Raw genomic sequence first — 19,829 nt, 5'->3', positions numbered from 1 at the left:
ACATTCATTCCTCCTCACCACTATGAGCTGGATAAAGAACATGAAATCCACTCTAGACTCAGAGTATATTTCAGTTTGTGTGCCCCAAAATACAACTGGGAGAGTTGTCACCTTTGAGATGCCGTAGCATCGTGGCTGAACCGATGTTTTGTTTTGGAATAAGAGACTTTCAAGTGTCATGTGCCAGTGCCAGCACATGTGCGTAGTTCCACCTCAATTATAGCAAAATCTGCAGGGGGGGGGGTGTTCTGTAATGATTTTTAAGAGGGGGGTAATATCTAACTCGGGACGCAGGTGGCGCTGTGGGTAAAAGCCTCAGCGCCTAGAGCTTGCCGATCGAAAGGTCGGCGGTTCGAATCCCTGCGGCGGGGTGCGCTCCCGTTGCTCGGTCCCAGCGCCTGCCAACCTAGCAGTTCGAAAGCACCCCCGGGTGCAAGTAGATAAATAGGGACCGCTTACTGGCGGGAAGGTAAACGGTGTTTCCGTGTGCTGCGCTGGCTCGCCAGATGCAGCTTTGTCACGCTGGCCACATGACCCGGAAGTGTCTCCGGACAGCGCTGGCCCTCGGCCTCTTAAGTGAGATGGGCGCACAACTCTAGAGTCTCTCAAGACTGGCCCGTACGGGCAGGGGTACCTTTACCTTTTAATATCTAACTGTTTGTTCGCCAAAGTGTTGAGAGTCTTCCGAAACTGAAGATTTTGGGGCAGCAATTTATGAGAGGTCAAATTGAAGCATATATCAGGAAGCTACCACTGCACTTGCAGAAATAAATAATCACATATTTATTTACTGAATAACCAACAACAAATTTTTGACAGCATGCTGGCATCCATCTGTGAAAAGCTTTCCCTAGAAATGCAGGTTACCATTATTAGATACATCGGAAAATATTTAATTCTATGGAATGTTTTTATGCAAATAACATATTAACGTGCGTAAAGATCGACTATATTGTACCATATTAGGGAGCAACTTCACAGCTGACAAATATCTAGTTTTAAGACAGCTGTTTGATAAAATAAGGATGAGTTGCATATGTGAAATGCAGGTTTGCCTAGGTGCGAGGGAGTCTGTGTGCTCTGAAACGCATTGTTCGCAAGTTGTTAGAGCAGCGGTTATCAACCTGTGGGTCCCCAGATGTTGTTGGACTACAACTCCCATCATCCCTGAGCTCTGGCCTTGCTAGCTAGGGGTGATGGGAGTTGTAGCTCAACAACATCTGGGGACCCACAGGTTGAGAAAGGCTGTGTTAGAGGCTTTTCAACACAAAATGCAAAGCAATACCCTTAACCAGATGTGCTCTTTAACTTCTTTGCTACCATATTTGTAGGCCAGAGGGCAGGGAGGGGAAATGGCATTGGTCCTTCACATCAAGTCAACATGGTCCCTCCCAACCGCTCTCTATGATTGGGTGGAAAGGAGTAATGTGATCTCACAAGGTTCCAGTTTCTGGAGCCCCAATGACATTACTCTGTCTTCATGGGGCAAAGGCTATGGAACATTAGCTTTTTTATTACCGTGTTAACATGAATAGTCCCTAAGGAACAAGAATTGGTTTATTAGCCAAAAAACATGGCTATGAAATAGTAGCAGAATTCAGAAAACCAAAGTTCTGCAGAAGGCCCACCTAAATAAAATCATCTTCAAGGCATGCCGAAAACCAAGCAACTCTTTTTGGAGTCTGCTCCAAATTCTGGACATTGCTGCCTAAAAGTCCTATCCTAGGTAGCTACTTACCATATATCAAACTACATGGCTGTTGAGGTTATAATGTGTGAATACACATCCAGATTCCTGAAAGGCTGAATGACAGTACAGTAATGAAATTACACCAGAGTACAATTTGAAAGGTAGGATGCCACCTAGCTAAGGGCTTTTTGTATTCAGGGAATACTTGCCTCAAGTATTTTCAAATAATAGGCAGCCAGTGGGAAAACCTATCTGGACACAGGTGCCTCAGCACAAGGTTTATACAGGCCTCAAGACAGGAGAAGCAGATGAAGAATTATGGACGGCATGGGAAGGTCGCAGGTATCAAAATAAGAGAAAAGTCCATCTGGCAAAACAGTGCAAGAGTTTGGTTCTTAAAGGTGGGTTGCAGGATATACCAGCAAAAGAGACGGTAACATATTTAGGGGTTGTAATAAAAAAAAAAATTGGGAACAATGGAGCTTGATTAAATTGTCAACAGTGATGAAACATGGAATTAATTATCCAGAAGAATTAAATAAATGGAGTCAATTCACAGCATATGTAAAAAGAGAAATGGGCTTTTCGGATATTGGTGTGAACAACTTCACAAATTAATATTTTTAAAATGTTAATAGCATGAAATGTATGTAAGATTAACTTGTTCCATTATAAAATGACATTTTTCTCTTTTATTATTGTATATTATAGTGTGTGTGTGTATATACATATACATATATATATATTTGTTAATGAAGTGTGGGTCTTAATACAGAAAAACATATTATTTTATTTTTTATTATAACCACATACCCTCCAACATTTCTCTGATGAAAATAGAGACTTCCCATTCCATAATGATAATTTTACTATTTATACCCCACCCATCTGACAGGGTTGACCCAGCCACTCTGGGCAGCTTCCAACATATATTAAAACATAATAAAACATTAAACATTAAAAAAAACCCCACTTCCCTATACAGGATTGCTTTCAGGCGGCTCGAGGGTCCCCTCCATCCCCTCCAATATTTCTCCAATGAAAATAGGGACATCCTAAGGAAAAGTGGGACATTCCGGGATCAAATCATAAACCGGGACTGTTTCTCTAAATCAGAGACGTCCCTGGAAAATAAGGACACTAGGAGGGTCTGTAACTAAAGGACCTATCTTTTAACAGAGCCTGCCAGATAATCACAAGGTAAAAGCGCAAACATTTCCTGTGCTAGAATTGATCAAACTCAAAGCAAAAATTCCAGTACCATTGCTTCATTCCTGCTTCATCGGCTGCAACTCATCTGCTCACAACGGTGACCTACAAAGACACTGAATTGGTAGGACCAATTTTTTTCCACAATGCAGAGGCAACAGAAGAAACCAGCTTAATTGGGAAGCTACCTTCAGTGTGGAAGTTTCAGGGCAAAACATGAGGAAAAAATAGTATCAAATAGGAGCTCATAACAGAACTAGATTTGCAAAATCATTCTGGGACACCAAATAACCACTGCTATTCTTCAGAATCTTGCATATATGTTTTTAGCAGCAGCCCCACAAACAGAGCAGAAATCCTTTTTGTTTTACTCCCCAACAGGCAGCCCTGTCAGTCCGTTCCTGAGTGACCATTTTATGTCTTACATGGTTACAGCAGTTAGTAACCTGCTTATTCAATAGTAAATGAGGCACAGACTAGAGCATGGCATCTAAATACTTGGTTACAAATCGGTGCCAATTTCCATTGTGGTATTTAACAACAAAAAAGCTGTTGTTCTTCACCATGTTTCCACCAAACGATTTTGTCTATATAGTGCTCCAAATATCTGACAAAAAGCTGACTTAGAGATTTTAAAAAATATCCCCTCCCACCCTGGTTTCAGATGGCTAGGATATGCTTCCTGAAATCAAAGGAATCTCAAGGATTGATTTAATTTTAGCCAGATAGTATCTACTTTGGTGTAGCAGGTGGAGAGAAGTTGGATATAAAGTTCCCATAGGTCATCAGTGAATGAGACACAAACGTGGAACCTGACATCTGAATTTGAAGTCTTGACATGATTAGACATAAGTTTTGTGGTTTGATGGGACTAACAGGGACACAATGTTTTGAATGAAAGTAAGGGGTGGGGGAACATCTTGGGATGTGCTTGAATACTTTGTACACAATCTTAATAAAAAAAAAAGGTCTGTTTTCCACAATTCAGGTGCATTCAGCCTGATAACGTGGAAGGTACATTTTGGGATGTGGGGGGGGGGGGGAGAGATGGGATGTAAATAGCTGTTCTCTGGTAAAGGTCAGAATTTGGTTATAGTCCAGACTGTGGGACGATAAAAATAGTATAAATTGGTCAATCCAAGAAAGGCCAGTTTGTCCTTCTCCCCTCACAGGAGGCCCCATTGGCTTATCCCATTGGTCTAATCAAGAGATGGCTGATGGCTCTTGATACCTACTCTGCTATCACTACTACTACTGATGCTAAGATTACTTGGCTGAGAATGTGCTCATCTTTCTGTTCTGTTTTGTATCAAATCTATCCTGTAATCTTAAAAGCCAGCTGTGTTGAAACCCACTGGAAACACCCATTCCCCAATGTCCAGGGTCTTCCTGTGAATCCTCACTGTGAAGACATTCATTGGCAACTGGCAAATAATTTAACTGATTTGGCCGAAATCAGGGACCTCTCTGTTAAGAAGGTCCAGCCCCAAACTTAGGCAGACCCACATACATTTTTTGGTCCTTCAACCCCACTTTATTTTTAGTTTGACTAGCAGGTGACTGGGTGGTGTAGTGGTATGTGAGCAGAAGGATATCTGTATTTTTCTGAAAAGGTTGAGAGCATAGTGTGCAGCAGCTATCAAAAAAGGCAAAATCCATGCTCGAAATCATGAGGAAAGGAAAATAAAATTGTCAATATCAAATGCTGTTGTACAAATTTATGATGTGACCACATACGGAATTCTGTGTACAGTTATGGTCACTTTGCCTCAAAAAGGATGTTGTAGAGTTGGAAAAGGTTTAGAAAAGGGAAACTAAAAAGATAAAGGGAGGTTTTGTTTTGCTTTTAGTCCATGGAAGTCTTAGTTTTAATAAAAGCCGAAATTTCATTGTATTTTATATGTTAATACATTGCTGTATGGCATATCTGAGGAAAAATAAGAACCCAAGGAAAACTGAGCATTTTTGGTGTCGTGCTGTTTTTTTCCTGGTATGCCAAAACATGTGAAACTTTCAGAATATAAAAATACAGGGTGCCAGATGTTAAAATGTGCTAATCTTTTATGAAGTGTTCATTTTCTGCCAGTAATCTAAAAACTTAAAATGAGTATGGTTATATTTAGCAGTGTTGGGATGTTTTAGCTGTGTTGGTCCCAGAGAAGAGACAAACAACTTCTGTTGCTGAGCTGCTACGAGATCTTCTTAGATCAAATGTTCTTCCTTCGTTGCTCCCAGAAAATAAAAGGCACTACTCCATGTCTTGAATTATTTGCTTGCTTCCCAAAAGGACCAAAACCGCTCAACAGAATCCTGTGCATTTATTTATTTATTTATTTTGTTAGGGTGACCCATTCCTTCCATCAGGGGTGCAGACAAGAGAGCGCAGGTGGCAGAGCTCGGAGAGGCTAACCCATGGCCAAAGATTGTGCACACATATAATGGGGGAAGGGTTGAACGCAGATAGATTCATCTGCTGAAAATTCTGTCAGCAGCACAGCTATCCAACATATCAGATAGATTCCCATTATGAAAGGACTCGTAGACTTCAAGCTTCAACACAACTTTTATTTAAGCACATAAATGAGGAACAAGCAATCCAAAGCCATGTGACCATAAGGGAACCCAAGGGCTCAGAATACCCCCCTCATAAGGGGGGGTGCAGGATCTTTTTCTAAATGTTGATATGGGGTGGGGGGTTCCCTAGGGAGGCAGGGTATAAATATTCTCACATACACCCCACCCTCCAAGCAGCAAGAGCTTTCAAGTGCATTCCTAAGGTTTGGTTTCCTTGGAATGAAATCCACGGGAGACATATGACATTTCTATGATAAAATATTGATTTATTATTTACAGTGGTACCTCAGTTTACAAACTTAATCCATTCCGGAAGTCCATTCTTAAACCAAAACCGTTCTTAAACTGAGGCACACTTTCCCCTATGAGGCCTCCCGCCACCGATGCCCTTCCACCATTCGGATTCTGTTCTTAGACCAAGGTAAATTTCTCAAACCAAGACACTACTTCCAGTTTTGCAGAGTTTGTAAACCAAATCGTTCTTAAACCGGACTATTCTTAAACCAAGGTACCGCTGTACATGTATAAGCAGGTTCAGCATAAGGTGAAAAGGCTCACAGAAATAGCATCCCATCTAATCTTACTGTAGACAATTCAACAATTTTGAATTCATGCAGAGAGCAAATCTGGCCTCTGTGTTTTTCCAGCACCAGCCACAGGAGAAGACTGGCTGAGTAATTCTCATTTATGCTCATCTTCAACCAGTGAAAGGAGGAGGGAAGCTGAACCCTGATTCCCAAATACTTCTCTCCTCCCGCTTTGGCCAATCCATTCAGTGATACCTCCTTAGCAATAGCCAGGTTGTTGACCATTCTTCCAGAGCCACCAATATCGTCTAATACCAGTGTACTGGAAGAAGCAAAGATCACCAGTGTTGAAGCAATGATTCTTCAACATCGTTCATTGGACTGGTCATGTTGCACGAATGCCTGATTATCATCTTCCAAAGCAACTACTCTATTCCAAACTTAGAAATGGAAAGCGTAATGCTGGTTGTCAACAAAAGCGGTTTAAAGACAAATCTTTAAAAATGTAGTATAAACACCAACAATTGGGAAACACTTGCCTGCAAGCGCTCCAATTGGAGAACAGCCTTTACCAAAGGTGTCATGGGCTCTGAAGACACTCAAACTCAGGACGCAAGGGAGAAACATGCTAAGAGGAAGGCACGCTTGGCAAATCCACACCGTGGTCAACTCCCACCTGGAAACCAATGTCCCCACTGTGGAAAGATTTGTGGATCGAGAATCGGCCTCCACAGTCACTTATGGACTCATTATTAAAACCGTGTTTATGGAAGACAATCTTACTCAGCTATGAGTGACCGCCAAAGAAGAAGAAGACTCTTCCTCCAAGACTCTTTGCCTCTTAGACACTTTTGGCTAAAGATGCCAAAACTGAATTTGAATATATGAAGAATTACGGTACTCAGTTTGGTATATGAAAATTAAATTCAACCATTAAAGAACTGTTTGTTTATGGAAATTACCATTCATTAAAAAAAAAACACCCGCATTGGAACATAACAGGAGTCATTACAAACTGGCAACAGTGATCAGGAAAACACCTGGGGAGAGAAGTAGGTTTTCAGTAAGTGACAGGATCACACCACCCTTGAGGCCCGCTGTATTGCAGAGGTTAGCTTATTCCATAACACAAGTACAAATCAACTAGTAAATTTGTGCCTGGGCTGTGCCATTCCAGACTGAAAGTAGGAGAAACACCAAGGTTGAATAAATTTCTATAAAAAGTACCCTGTACGGACAACCCCAGATGTCTGGGTAAAGAATTCAAACCTTGCCTTCTACTAGTTTTGGGTGTGCAAAGATTTATTTTCCTCTTGGGAAGCATTCAACTGTTTGAAGCTGTACAATCCAGGAACCATTTTGCCAGCTCATCAGCTATTTATGTGAACAAGACAAAAAAATAATGCAATCTTGTTTGGAAAAGTAGTTGGTATAATCGAATGTTCCATCATTGGTGGTTTTATGGACTGCTGCCATAGATACAGTTGCCCGAGCATTGCCAAAACTGTATTGAAACCTGCGCTGGTTGTTCTTATTGTAGGAAATGCCTTGGGTGTTTCAGTCGTTGAGGTTAACAAAATGGAAATCTCATTGAGTTATCTAAGATAATTGGCACATTTTCAAGTACTAGCTCTGTTACAAGCACAGCAGATTTAAAGAGATAGAATTTATGGCTCTAGAAAAACAAAAGCTCTTTTGAAATGTTTGCAAAACTGAAGTGACTAATTAGCTGGTGGTCCTTTTTATTTAGCCGGGGTTATTTTAATGAAACTTATTTACTATAGGAGAACCTTTGTTCACCAAAACTTTAATTTAACTGGGCTTGGGGAGGATCTATAGAGACTGATAACCAAAGCATTTGAATTATTTTCAGAGAAGTTGAACATGGCCCTTGACCTGTGGCTGAGTATGCTCAGCTACACATTTGGCTATAGATTGTTTCCTTCTTAATACTACTCACCCCTAATGTGACTTGTGAAATTCTACATGGCTTCCATTTCTAATGTAAACTAATATCTAGCTATTGAAACTGTTGGAAGCTTTCACGACAAGCAGAACCCATTTCCCTTAATTATTGAATATTTAAGGTGTATTCTCTAGGAGTCGGCTTGGAGAGAGTATATGCTCTATTAATGGAGGTTTATAGAGGCTTTTACCATTCCTATGGTAACCCAGTAGAAAGGCTGTTACCATGGGGACCAACCAAGCCTATATAAACCTTCAGTCTTCATTAGAGTATCTCTGAGAGTGAATGCTTTAACAGTTAGCATTCTGGAATGGCTAACAATAATCTCTGCTTTTGGGGAGAAACGATTCTCTCTTCCTGCTGGAGATGGATTTAACTTACCAGCTTTCCAAAGATAAAATCTTCTGCAATCTTCATGCCAATTGTCCTAGAATGCAACTTCCAAAATTGCTGGATGCTGTAGGGCACATTACCACTGGCAAAATATGTTGCCCCTAAGCTACCCAAATGTTTCAAATAGATTCTGAATGTGAGGCCATTGACCAAAACACGTCCCTTTAAGATACAGGGCACTTCTAGGCTATTACTGTTTGCACATGGGATTCACACACATACTGGAAAATTCAGGTTCTGCCATTTAAATTGATTTGGAGCTCTTGCGCTACAAAAACCCCAGCCCCCAAATTTGACTTTTTTCTTTTTAGTAAGAAAAGTGATAGGGGGAAATGCAGTGGAAATTTACCTTCCCTCAAACAAATCAAAATGAAAGCTGAATAAAGCCACTTCCGGCCTGCCCAGGAGGTGAGGTTGCAGGCTTCACGCCCACCCCACGTGAGCGGGGGCTAGTTTCAGCCCCCGCGAGAGCAGGGGAATCCCGGCCGCGTCGTCCACCCAGCCAGCCAATCGGGTGGCTGGGGGGGTGTGGCCTGCCCTATTTAGGGCTGGCGCGGCCGGGGCTCGCCCTCTTTTGCCGGCTAGCCCCCACGTTTTCCCACCCTCCCTCCCTTTAGGTAGGTTTCTGACTTTGCTATGGACTTCGGTCTGTCGCCGCAAGGGGCATGGTAGGAATTTTTCCCAATTGGCAATTTACAGCCATTTGGTTTTTCGCCTACCTCGTAGCAACTCGTCACAACTCCTTGGCATTGGCGGTTACGCATTGGTAAGAAGTGGTTAAGAGGATGGGGGGGGGAGGAACGCCATCACCTCCCTCCCAGTGAACGAAGGGTGGTCTGATAAAGGACTCTGGGGGGGCATGGCCCTGTCCGAAGCCTATGGAGGTGTGGGCCTAAGCCACGCCCCCGAGCAGTGACCCGGAGGAGCTCCTAGTTGACGTGCCTCAGCAGGAGACTCCCCCTCTATGGTGCTAACCCTTCCCGTGTCTCCAGCAAATGGGCTGGAGCCGGATAGTCGATAGGACCAATGCCTAAGCCAATGCCTCTCATTCCTGAATTCAATAAAGTTGTGGCCTAATTCGCCCATTTAACCTTAAATTATGGTGTCTGGTGTCTTTATTTATCCTTGGTGGGGGGCGGGAACTCGCCACGCAAACACATCACCTGGAAGAAACCAAAGTAAGAATATCTTCTTTCCAATGGGTTAGTCTTGGTTCCTGCTAAAGATTTGCCCTTGTATTGTTCCTTATTTGCATTTTGGAGAGCCTTGTAAAAAATGTGTTAGTGCTTAAAACATTTATTTCACTCCTTAGCCGCTGCTCCCAAAACTTCAGCATATGCATGAAAGCTGTCGTGCTTCAGGATTCGGCCCACAGATAGATCCTGACTATGGTGCATGCACATGACTACTAGGAATGAGCAAATCTGTCCATTCTGGTGTCTCTGAGTCTCATTTTCCCTATACTGAGTTTACTTCTCCACATTTTCACAGATGTTTGTCTGCTTTTTTTTTTAAGTCCTCATGCAAATTAAAGCACATTTCGGTGTAAGTGACATTATCTGTTGCTACAGATCTACGTGAGGAACTTTTGATATTCCCTTTGAGAAGCCCTTGCCATCTTTTTCACAACCTGTGTTTTACACAGATCCGTTACTGTTTTGGGGAGCTAAAATGATGGCTTTACTTTACGCTTTAAACAAGTTAATTCTTATGTTGTTGTTTTCTTTCTTGGCTTGGCTGGTGGTGCTAAAAATTAGCAGGGAAGAGTGCATAAGCTAATCTCCTAGCACACATCATTTTGAGTTTATGGATGGTTGAGATATATGGCCTGGAAGCATTTGGTGAAGGAGGAGTGGAACTAGTTCTGAGTTCTTACTTTTCTGGGTGAAGACATTTGTATTTCAAGATGATTCAATTAGGATGTCAGCAAAAATCTTTAATCTCATTAAGCAAAAGCCCCTTCGCTTCTTATTGGCTGCCTATTGGCAGTCTCTAAAGAAATGCCTTCTTCCCATCTTACTCTGCTGCAAGGGATATGTCAGAACAAATCTTGCAGTAACAAGTTGCATTAACTGCTTGATGTGGGCCTTCACATGAACGTCGAGTGGAGTTCTTTAATTAGTGTTTGAGACATGAAGTGATACAGTTCTCTTCAAAAACGATTATGCTTTGTTGACCTTTTAACATAAAACTCAAAAAAAAAAAAATGGATCACTGGAAGCATCACCAAATCAATCACAGAAATATGCTCTGATCTGACTAAGGGGATCCACACCAGACTTTGTGCACATAGCACTTGCTGGGGGCGCAAGGGGGGAGGGCATGCAACTGCACATCCAACTGGTAAGGCTACTGTCTCTCCATGCTGTATTCCTGTGGACAGCATATGCATTCTGGTGTGTATCCCAAATTCACAGCCCATGTTCTTCCATGCAAGTTGATGTGCCACCCCGCTCATGTTCTTGTTCAATTAGTGTCACACTGAAGCCTTGTTTATGTGTAACTGGTTGAACTGGGACTACAGAATGCTGAAAAGCATTTGCAGATAAATAGACAGATAGGATATGGCTCATGTCTTCTTTAAAAATTGTAACTCATTATTAACAAACAAACAAAAACCGCCTGGCAATGCTCAGCAAATTGGCTCTTCATTATACAGACTATAGCATTTGAATAGTTAAGACACTTCTGGACCAGCAGAAATAAGGTAAAAGAGAAAGTGCTTAACCCTATATAAACAAAGGATTAAAACATTGGCTTATTAATATTTTTCATATTTTATTTTCAATTTAACAATTTAACATCCAAATTACTGTACTTACTTACTCATCCTTTCTAGACTTCCTCTCACCCCACCCCTGGGTTCCAGTTTCTCCCCTTTATTACCTTACACATCTTCAGTTTTCCATGGCTTACTAATATTAATACAAACAAGTACTGTATTGCACATTGTACACACATATATAGTAGCACATGCGTCAAGCCTCATGTGTTACTATATATATTATATGATAGGCATACAATGTGCAATACTTGTTTTTATCCATATTAATAAGCCAATAATTCTCTGATAACAACAAGGATGAGAATAGCAAAATCCCAGAGAAATGGTAATCTCCCTAAAACTGATCACTGGCTAAGAAAAGTGTGGGACGTTGTGATGTAGGACTTTGTCCTAGTCCCTGTGTGGTTCAAGCTTTCTATAAGTGACTTGGACAAAGGCTGCTTGTCAGATTTTCAGATGACCCAAATAGATAGCTAGTACCATAGTAGAACCAACACTCAAAATTACCCTGACAGGTTAGAACAGTGAGTAAAACCCAACAAGCTGAAATTCAGCAGAGATAAATGAGAAGTCCTGTATGTATGTACAAGCAAAGTATAGGATGAGACCAGGCTTAGGAGCTGTGCATGTGAAAATTGCTATCCTATTGCTGGCCTAGCGATCATAAATACCAGTGAGAACCAGTAGGACTTTGCAAGAGCCCATCTGTCAGGATACTTAGTCTAAACTTGGGGGTGGATGGAAGACACAAGATCTACCCACCCGAGAAGAATGGCAGATGAAAGTGATGGACTATATGGAATTGGCTGAGATGACCAGCAGAATCCGGGACCAGGAAGAAGAGTCAGTGGAAGAAGATTGGAAAAAATTTAAAGTATATCTTCAAAAATATTGTAAAATTAAGGACTGTTAGAAAGATGTTGGAAAAAGAAAATTAGATGGTTTTGGTTGAAATGACACAAAGGACTAAGTAAAGACGAGTTGAGAAATTGATGAAAAGAGAGGATGTTAAATTGTAATATGTTATGTTAAACTACTTAAATGAAAATAAGGTTGGAAGGATTTGCTGAAACAACGATCTGAATTAGAATACAAAATTGGGAGGTGAGAGGAGGTCAAGAAAATAAGTAAAGGAAGAAAGTTATGCAAAGGATTAATTAGTTTTTTTTTCTATTTTTATCTTTCTCTTTTGGTGTTGTTACGTCTTTTTGTATTTTGTATTTTGTAATTTTCTTTTCTTCTTTTTGTTATTTTTAAATTTTGAATAAATATTATTTTAAAAATAAATAAACAAATAAACTTGGGGGTGGATGCCCCACCCGCCACCACAAGCCACAATCAAATTCAGGGTACCCAGTAAAGGGCTCCAGGGGCTGGCTTCTGTCTGAAAGCCCAGATGGGAGCCAAGGGGCCATAGAAACCCACAAGTGGCAGCCGGGCAGGATCGCCCTATAGATCTGTGTCTTGCGGGAGTGTCCATAACCTCAGGATCTACCCTAATAGAGTATCAGCCGGCAACTGGATTGGTTGATTCAGGGTATGCCCTGTTCATGTGCCAAAGCCTGCTTACATCTGTAATCAATAAAACGTTGTAGCCATTTCGATCCCAAGACAGTGTCTTGACTTTCTTTGCCGCTCCTGCCACAGCTGCCTCCCAGTGAGGGGCCTGCAAATACCAGTGAGAACCAGTAGAGCTTTGGGAGGGCAGTCCATTTTTCAGTTCTCTCTCAGCACCACAAACCTTTTTATTTTTAAAGTGCTCTTCATCGTGGGAATGATCTTCTTCATCAACATCATCATTTTAAAAATTTGCATACTGCCCATAGATCTCAGGGCAGTTTGCAACATAAAATCACAATATATGAAAACCAGAAAATACGTAATAAAAACAAAAAAAATCATGTCATATTTCAACATATAATAGGAATTACAATGCGAAGCAGCAACTACAATCATATCTGTTGCTCAGGCAAGGTTCCAGAATTTAAGTATTTGAAGGAAAGCTTCAGGAGTCTCCTTCTTTGGAGGTCTTTAAGCAGAAGCTTGACAACCATATGTCAGGAATGCTCTGATGGTGTTTCCTGCTTGGCAGGGGGTTGGACTCGATGGCCCTTGTGGTCTCTTCCAACTCTATGATTCTATGATTCTATGATTGTACACATGGTATGGAGGAAAAAATGTACTACAAGATAGTTGGCAAATAAATGAATTTCCTTATCCTACATGTCCTAAATTCAAAATTGATTGGAGGAATTATGACAATTAAACATATGAACACAAATAGCTATGTGGATTCTAACCCACGTACTTGAGAGTAAGCCCCACGTAATTCAATAGGGCTGACACTGGGTAGCCCTATTGGCTAGGTCTGTGCTTTATGAGAATCTAGGGACAAGGATTTGGGGAAGGTACAATTTGCACCATAATGCTGGTACAGTATTCCATAAAGCTGGCCAGCAACTCTGAGGTGTGTGTAAATCACCCCACCCCACTCTGGCCACCAGAGCAGTCTTCTGATGAGGGGGGGGGATAAATCCTCCTCCTCAGCTGATTTGCATGGATCAGCTGATGGGGGGGCTGTTGTGTACCACTTTGGGGCAAACTCACTGCTGAGATGCAGCCCCTGGAAGGTTGCAAATGGTGACTGCAGCTCCCAAGCCACCCCTGATCTAGATGGCCAGGCTGCCTTACTGTTTCCACATATTTATTATTTGTTTGTTAGTTAGTTAGTTAGTTAGTTAGTTAGTTTGTTTGTTTGTTTATTATTTGTTTGTTTCCCCTGATGGGACTCAGGTCAGCTTATAAAGGTAAGAATCACGGGTGGCGCTGTGGTGTAAACCACAGAGCCTAGGGCTTGCCGATAAGAAGGTTGGCAGTTCAAATCCCCGCAACGGGGTGAGCTCCTGTTGCTAGGTCCCTGCTCCTGCCAACCTAGCAGTTCGAAAGCACGCCAGTGCAAGTAGATAAATAGGTACCGCTCTGGCAGGAAGGTAAACGGTGTTTCTGTGCGCTGCTCTGGTTTTGCCAAAAGCGGCTTAGTCATGCTGGCCACATGACCCAGGAAAACTATCTGCGGACAAACTTTGGCTCCCTCAGCCAGTAAAGCGAGATGAAGAAGAAGAAGAAGAAGAAGAAGAGTTTGGATTTTATATCCCGCCTTTCACTCCCCTTCAGGAGTCTCAAAGCGGCTAACATTCTCCTTTCCCTTCCTCCCCCACAACAAACACTCTGTAAGGTGAGTGGGGCTGAGAGACTTCAGAGAAGTGTGACTGGCCCAAGGTCACCCAGCAGCTGCATGTGGAGGAGCGGAGACGCGAACCCGGTTAACCAGATTACGAGACTACCGCTCTTAACCACTACACCACACTGGCTCTGGAGATGAGCGTCACAACCCCAGAGTCGTTTGCAACTGGACTTAACTGTCAATTAATACAATACAGTTGTCAATTAATACAATTAAACATCAATGGATTATATATGTATATGTATATGTATATGTATATGTATATGTATATGTATATGTATATGTATATGTATATGTATATGTATATGTATATGTATATGTATATGTATATGCAGTGGCGTAGCGTGGGTTGTCAGCACCCGGGGCAAGGCAAGTAATTTGCGCCCCCTAACCCGTGGATTTGCGCCCCCTAACCCATGGATTTGCGCCCCCTAACCCGTGGATTTGCCCTAACCCCAGATGTTGCGCCCGGTGCGGCCGGCCCCCCCTGCACCCCCCACGCTACGCCACTGTGTATATGTATATGTATATGTATATGTTTAAAACATACAAATAAATTGCAATGAAACCAGCACAGCACCAGCTCTTTTATGAAAAGCAGTCAGCTTCCAAATGCCTCTTGAAACAGAGAGCTTACCTTTGATACCTGGTAGTCTGCTTGATCCCTTAATATTATGCAAATACAGAGGGCGTATCGCTCCCCCCCTTCTCTCTCTCATTATTACTCATTTTAGCAGGCTGTCAAATCATTAAGGGTTGTTGCTTTTTAAACCTACTAACTGTGTTGCTGACTAATTTTGATGCATTATATTTTTTATGGGCGTAGTGTTATGTTTGTGAAAAGAGGACTGCCAAAGAGCATTTCCTAATGGGCACTGAAAGGTAAAAGGTGCTTGATTAAATGAGTATTAATATTTTTTGATGGCTGGGGTCTACTAGTTACCGTATTTTTTGCTCTATAAGACTCACTTTTTCCCTCCTAAAAAGTAAGGGGAAATGTGTGTGCGTCTTATGGAGCGAATGCAGGCTGCACAGCTATGCCAGAAGCCAGAACAGCAAGAGGGATTGCTGCTTTCACTGCGCAGCGATCCCTCTTGCTGCTCTGGCTTCTGAGATTCAGAATAATTTTTTTCTTGTTTTCCTCCTCCAAAAACTAGGTGCGTCTTGTAGTCTGGTGCGTCTTATAGAGCGAAAAATACGGTACTCCACACACCATTCCTATTGGGGTGGAGCTGGAGGGAACCAGCTAGCAATTTGAATGCAGCCAGGAATGGAGGTGGGGGTCTGAGTTTTGTAGCAAGCTGCAACCAAAATATTCAAGGGACTTGTTTTGTATACTTTTTGCTGGGGGGGGGGGGCGGGGAAGGCTCTGATACTGCTGTAAAGAATAGTGTTATCCATCTGGGGGGGGGGGGTATGCCTGCTCCAGCTTCACCATGACCCACCTGTTAATTTAAACACAAACAGATTTTACTAGAACTACAACAAACCACTATAAGACTCCAGTACTTCCCTCACAGGGAAATTTCCCTTGTAATGGATACTCCCAAGACTTCCCATAGAAGGGTTGGAGACTGTTTTTCTTTAAGCTGCAGGGCCACATTCCCTTATACAGTGGTACCTCAGGTTAAGTACTTAATTCGTTCCGGAGGTCCGTTCTTAACCTGAAACTGTTCTTAAGCTGAGGTACCACTTTAGCTAATGGGGCCTCCTGCTGCCGCCGCACCACCGGAGCACGATTTCTGTTCTCATCCTGAAGCAAAGTTCTTAACCCAAGGTACTACAGTGGTGCCTCGCAAGACGAAAATAATCCGTTCCGCGAGTCTCTTCGTCTAGCGGTTTTTTCGTCTTGCGAAGCATCCCTATTAGCGGCTTAGCGGATTAGCGCTATTAGCGGCTTAGCGGCTAAGCAGCTATTAGCGACTTAGCGGCTTAGAAAAAGGGGGGGAAGGGAAAAAACTCGCAAGACTCGCAAGACGTTTTCGTCTTGCGAAGCAAGCCCATAGGGAAATTCATCTTGCGAAGCGCCTCAAAAAATGGAAAACCCTTTCGTCTAGCGGGTTTTTCATCTTGCGAGGCATTCGTCTTGTGGGGCACCACTGTATTTCAGGGTTGGCGGAGTCTGTAACCTGAAGTGTCTGTAACCCGAGGTACCACTGTGGTGGGCAGGACCAGAGACAAAAGTGGGTGGAGTCAAGCAGGTGGATCTCCCCTTTGTTCTGTAGGATGCATTCCAGCCACAAAGTCACGTGTGGGCACATCTCTCAAGCAAGAGGCATTGTTCCACTTCAAGGACCAATTCCAGCCACGCTGAAGCAACTGAGATGGTGTCAGAGCAGGCCCAGCTAAGGGGGTGGCCTCTGGGGAATCCTCAGGGACAAATAGGAAGGATCACGGGGGATGGAAGAACTGCAGTTATTTCCTGCTAGAAGCTTTATTCTGCTGGTGGAAGGACTGACTTAGCTGTTCAGGATCAAATCAGCTGCAAACAGCTGCTAACTATCAGTGGGTTTCCTTTTGCCTTCCTTTCTTGCCCTAGCAGCCTGATCCTCCTGCTGACACTGATCAGAAGATGTCTGTCAGAAGCAATAAACATAGTTTCTCAACCCTTCCTGAGCCATGCAGCGTGACACTGAAGTAAGGACCTATTGTTGACTGATTTCTAAGGCTCACTGGGCTGCATTATGTTGTTTAGGAATTAATTTATAGGTTTATATATCACACCAAAATAAAGTATGTAGGCAGTGAAGATTGCACATCTTGCCAGGTACATAGTAATCACAACAAATGTTGTTAAAATGAGCTGCTTTGTAGCAAACCACAGTGCAATGTATGCTTACAAAAGCAAGTTTTACCGCACTCAGTGCTAGCTAGGCTGGTCAGGGTCCTGTACTTTTTATATAAAAAAGAAAAATATAGTTAGCCACAGCTAGGAACGGGAAAGAGAGGATTTGATTCTGCTTGCATTTAAAGGCAAGCCTAACTAATCCACACTTTGCAAAACAATATACAATCCAAAACCCAAACTTCCCCAAATTTTGCAGTGCAGTCTCCAGCCAAGTAATGTGTACAAAAATGCAGATATTAGTTGGGAGGGGGCAGAATAGAATTTATTTATTTATTATGTAAGGGGAAATTGCTTTGCAACAATGTGATGTGTATGCAAAATTGCATGCAAATGTGTATATTAGGAGAAATTCAGACTGGAGTCTTGAGTGGTGCCCAGAGCACTTTCTAGTCCTGTTACACTAGATAAGTTTCCATTAGTATGGCTTGAAGATGTAGATAGAGTGCTGGGATCAGTCAGGGTGACCACTTGCACTCCGGACCCTGGACCCTCTTGGCTGATAAAAACTAGCAGGCAGAGGGCAGCTGGCTGGCCCAGGGAGGTGGTTAATGCCAATCTTCCCTTCTAGGGCGAGGTTCTTGAGCAGGTTCTTGAGCAGCCCAAGCCATGTTTGGAGGGACTCGCCTCCAATACACACAGGTGTGCCAGAGGCAACCCAGTGCAACCTAGAGATTCACACTGTTGCCGCAGAAGTTCTGAAGAAACAGAAGCCTTCAGACTTGCTGTTCCTTCCGCAGCTCTTTTGTCTACTTCTTCCCCTCCTGATACATCTGGGGTCTGACTTGCACCAAGCAGAATGTGGAGGCCCCGTGAACGGAAACCCCAGGAAAGAACAGGGGAGCAAAGCCACAGCTACATACTTCGTCTCTGCTTTCTCATGTGTTTTAAAGCTACAAAGTGAATTGCAAGGTCACTCCCTAGTCAAGGTAACCCATATGCAGCATAGTTCTACGTATCTGTCAGGTCTGCCTCTAGATCCCAGCTCACAGAGGACCAACGCCCGGTGGATATAATATACAAAGTCTTTATTGAAGTTTAGTTTCCATTTCAAGGCTCTGGGTGCGCAGACCCACGTCTCGACGCTAGACCGGCTAAGTCCCCTCTGACTCACTGCTCCTCCCACACCAGTTTAAGATCCTCGCCCGGCTCCACCTCCTACGCTGTTCTTTCCTTCGCTGGGTCTTTCTGCCCTCTGGGGTTTCCTCCTTCCTGGACTCCTCTGACGCTGACCCCCCTTGGTCTTCCCCTTCCTTCCGGCGGGCTTTAGGACCTGGCTCCCTACCCGGGCTCCCTGCTGTGCCGCTCGCCTGTACATTTGAACTTGGCGCGCGCGCCCAGCCGGTAACCTTCCTCCTGACCGTTTCCCCGCTTCCTGATGTGGGCGTGACCAAACCTGACTCCTCTCCTCCCGCTGGTGGTGAGAGCACTGGTCCCGATTCCTGGGACTCCCCCTCCCCACTGCGCTCTGGTGGGGAAGCTGGTCCTGATTTCCAACTGCTGCTCAGGGACTCCCCGCTGGCCCCTTCCTCCTGGGGCTTCCCCCCTGGAACCCCCCTCGCCCTGGCCACCGGCGCTCCCTTCTGTGAGTCCTCCGATTCGCTGGAGAGGCTTGTGGAATAACTCTTTCCACTGTCACTGCCTGCTCCCCCCTCGTACTCCTCCTCCTCACTCTCCATTTGCTCCCCCTCCTGTGTCTCTCCTTCTGAACCCCTGACAGTATCCATCGATTATGTCCCACGACCAGAGACAAGTGCCACATTCTGCCACATCATATGGTGTGAGAAGTCTGCCCACTGATGCCATTTATCCCAGGGAAACCTGCAGTTTTATTCCTGCCTGTTAAGACATCAGCAACAGCATTATACCAAAGAAGAGATGTTATGGGCAGGTGCACTTGTGCTGATGTTCCGGGGGGAAATGGCATAAAATTATTATTTAATATTTGACCTTATCTGATAGTTGACATGCAGTGGGAGATGCTATTTGATTGATTGATTTATTAATTTATTGCACAATATTGTTTGGTTTTTAGGGACTTTTTATAAAGTACCTCATAAATATAATAAATAAATGAAAGCTACAACAATCAAATGCCAATTTTTTAGATAAAATTTCAAATTCTTTGTTTGAATTTCAAATGTGAAATTGCACATTGAATGGCAACATTTGAAACTTTCTGATACTGGCAAAGTTCCTATATTTGTTCAGTTCTACCTGGGAATTTCTTTTATTGGTGCAAAATGGTTTCATCTGTAAAATAAGGATGCCTCCGGGTCATCTGCTATAACTAGAAATCAGAGAGCCACTCACTCTTGGAACAGGGGCGGCCTTGCTACTCTGGGGAATGGTTGATTTCTGTTATCAATGAACTTAAAAATCATGTTTTGAGCTGGAAAGCAGACTGTGGTTAAAGATTAATGTAATACACATTAATTGGTCATTGGACTCAAGGCTTTTTAAAAGTAGTGTTTAGGTTGGAGATCAGCTTAGTAGCTTTCAGGCATTCTTGATCTTCACCTTTTTTTTATTATTTGGAAACAAAATATAAGTTGAGAAACAAATTTCTAACGATGAGGCTGAGTCACCCACTGTC

General features: G+C 43.0%; 1 protein-coding gene and 1 long non-coding RNA gene across 2 annotated transcripts in view; one reads left to right on the top strand and one right to left on the bottom strand.

Annotated features, from left to right (window-relative positions):
• Positions 1-18,187, top strand: part of LOC309327234 — an 88,747-nt gene extending 70,560 nt beyond the window's left edge. Inside the window, exon 3 of the long non-coding RNA XR_014150460.1 lies at positions 17,974-18,187. This is a non-coding gene — a long non-coding RNA (uncharacterized lncRNA). The remainder of the gene's footprint in view (positions 1-17,973) is intronic.
• LOC309327219 (uncharacterized protein) overlaps positions 1-19,829 on the bottom strand; it is a 76,737-nt gene that overhangs the window by 19,706 nt on the left and 37,202 nt on the right. The gene's annotated exons all lie outside the window — the stretch shown is intronic.

This window comes from Podarcis erhardii (genome assembly GCF_964252035.2).
Source record: "Podarcis erhardii genome assembly, chromosome: 13".
Classification (NCBI taxonomy): domain Eukaryota; kingdom Metazoa; phylum Chordata; class Lepidosauria; order Squamata; family Lacertidae; genus Podarcis; species Podarcis erhardii.
The sequence above is the reverse complement of the archived record's forward strand: the minus strand, read 5'-3'. Positions and strand labels throughout refer to the sequence as shown.